Below are 3015 nucleotides of genomic sequence, written 5' to 3'. Positions count from 1 at the left end.
GTCCAGAAAAAACAAATCTATAGATGAGTGGCTGCCTAGGGCTGGGGGTGGAGAATGGAAAGTGGCTGCTAATGGATATTATTTTCTTTTTGAGATTATGAAAATATTCTAAAATTAAATTGTGTTGATGATTGCATCGCCTGTGAATATACTAAAAACCACTGAACTGTACACTTTATTTATTTATTTGTTTTTTTCAGACTTAAGACTTTTACTTTTTCACACCCAAGCAAGCCTGGGCAGTTGACTCATGCTGCCCCCAAACCCCCTACCCTTCATAATGAGAAGAAATATTTACTTTCACTCCACGGCTCAGGGAGTACCTAAGCTTTGGCGGCGGCCTTGTAATGGGTCAGAGTGCGGGCGGAAGGGTCAGCGGCGCTAGTGCACCTGGGCATCCAGTAATGAGGCAGCCAGTCGGCGCAGCCTGGGTAGTGACGTTCAAAGATCTGACGGTAGGGGCTTCCCTGGTGGCGCAGTGGTTGAGAATCTGCCTGCTAATGCAGGGGACACGGGTTCGAGCCCTGGTCTGGGAAGATCCCACATGCCACGGAGCAGCTGGGCCCGTGAGCCACAATTGCTGAGCCTGCGCGTCTGGAGCCTGTGCCCCGCGACGGGAGGGGCCGCGATAGAGAAAGGCCCGCGCACCGCGATGAAGAGCGGTCCCCGCACCGCGATGAAGAGTGGCCCCCGCTTGCCGCAACTGGAGAAAGCCCTCGCACGAACCGAAGACCCAACACAGCCAAAAAAAATAAATAAATAAATAAATAAAATCAAGTAAGATGCCTGAAATGTGTTTTAAAAAAAAAAAAAAAAAAAAATCTGACGGTAGTAATAGCCTTCTTTCATTTTGGGAGTACTGACGGGAAATTTGGGGCTGCGCTTGCCATCGCTGCATCATCAACCTGATGGTCAATGTACTCCTGTAAAATCCTAAACCAGGAATTCTTAACTGAGGTTATTCCATCACTGAAGGCTTCTTTTGGTCGCCAGAGAATCTCTTTAGGTATCAGATTGGAGTCCTCACACGTCTCTCTCAGGAGATGTTTTTCTATCCCGTTCTTGGGGGTTCTCACATCTGGTGGCAGAGACAAGTAATAGGAAGAAAATCGATGATCCAGGAAGGGGACTCTCAGTTCAAGGCCATGGGCAGCAGTAGTTCGATCTGCTCAGAGAACATCAAACAAATAGAGTTCCTTCAGAAGCCGCTCACTCTCCTCCTCGGCCTTCTCAGGGGAAGGAGCCTTGTGAAAATATATGTAACCCTGTGTAAGTTCATCTGAACCTTCTCCAGAGAAGATCACCACGCTATCCGTGTTCTTCCGAATGTACTTCGAAATTAAGTACATACCTACTGAAGCACGGACTGTTGTAATATCATAATATCAAGGAAATATCAAGGAACTGTAATATTTCCTTGATGTAATATCAAGGAAAATATGACTTCATCCAGGACCTGAATGCCTTCCTCAGAGTTAAAGAGGACTTCATGGTGTTCGCTCCCAATATGCTTTGCCACCTTTCTAGCAGCTAGTAAATCGGGACTGTCTTCCATGCCAATCGCAAATGTCTGGAGAGGATACTGTACTTGGGCCTCTTTTAGCTGCTTCAACAGGATGGCAGCAACCAAACTGGAATCCAAGCCACCTGATAAAAGGCAGCCAATCCTTCTGACCATCATCAAACGTTTTTTAATGGCATTGTCAAAAAGGATTCGTAGGTTGTTCTTCACAGTTTCTATCTCAAAACCTGGGAAGTTTCTCCACGCTGTCATACAGGGCATGCAGAGGTTCATCTCTACAGTGATGATATTTAACCATTTCCACTGATGCTACTTTGCCATTTGGCTTTAAATCCAAAACTTTATAGTGTCCTGGGAGAAAAAGCTCCACTTTTAAAAAAGGAGTCATAGAGTTCTTCAAGGTAATGAGACCTTTAGCTTCTGAACACACGGCCAAAAATCCATCTTCTGTCCCGTCTTTAAACAAAGGTCGACTCCATAGGTATCTCTGCCCAAGAACACTTTCTTATTGGCAGTATCCAGTAAAATAAATGCAAATACCCCATCCAACATACAAACTGTTTGCTCAATTCCTCCTTTGTCATAAAGATGAAAGATTATCTCACCATCCACTTTGGTCTGGTATTCAAATTCAGAATGGTGTTGCAGCTTCTTGTGGTTGTAGATTTCACCGTTGTAACAGAGCCACAAGTAAGGATATTTCTTCACTCGAATTGGCTGCATTCCAAACAGCTGGTCAACCACCGGCAACCAGTGAAATCCAAAGCAGCAGTTGGTGTATCCATTGACATTCTCAAAAAGAAATGCATCTGGACCTCTGTGTGCAATCTTCATAGCACTCAGACACTGAACAGAAAGGCAGTCGTCGCTGCCAAAGAGGGCCCAAAAGCCACACATGGTGCAATGGAGCTATGGGCTCACTCCAAGTGACTTATTCAAACACAATCAAAGAAATTCTGGGCTCCAGCGGGGTGGGCAGGCAGGCGAGCGTGAGGTGAGCAGGCTGCGACTTGCGGTCTCTGTACACTTTAAATGGATTAATTTTATGGTATGTGAATTATATCTCAATAAAGCTGTTTTATAAAGTCAACTAAAAGGAAGCAAAGATTTTGGAGAGCAAAGGGGAAAACTTCAGCCCTCCTCCTTTCATGTTTGGAACAAGCCCTTCAAAAATCCTACTTCAGAGAACTTATCTCTGCAACCACATTAGTTGCTTCTGATGCCTTACTATTTTCATTCTCACTAAGATAATTTATGATCTAATTACTAGGCTTTATTTCAGTGACTGTCCTTCTCTTCTGAGTCACTCTCTTTTTTAGGGTCCCTGGCCTTGAGACAGTTCTCTCTATGAATCTTATGAAATGTTCCCTTTTCAGGCCTGCTTGGGCCCAAAATTAGTCTTAGAAAATATAAACCATATCTATTTATTGTAAAAAAGTAAAATTAAATTAAAAATACAGAAATATACAAAGTAAAGGGAATTCCCTGGCAGT

At 43.9% G+C, this 3015-nt stretch overlaps 1 pseudogene; it reads right to left on the bottom strand.

The window, feature by feature from the left end:
• Positions 1-845: 845 nt before the first annotated feature.
• LOC103019569 (asparagine synthetase [glutamine-hydrolyzing]-like) lies at positions 846-2419 on the bottom strand (annotated as a pseudogene).
• Positions 2420-3015: the final 596 nt, after the last annotated feature.

The sequence above is a fragment of the Balaenoptera acutorostrata genome, chromosome 1, assembly GCF_949987535.1.
Source record: "Balaenoptera acutorostrata chromosome 1, mBalAcu1.1, whole genome shotgun sequence".
Classification (NCBI taxonomy): domain Eukaryota; kingdom Metazoa; phylum Chordata; class Mammalia; order Artiodactyla; family Balaenopteridae; genus Balaenoptera; species Balaenoptera acutorostrata.
This window is presented reverse-complemented; position numbering and strand designations above follow the sequence as displayed.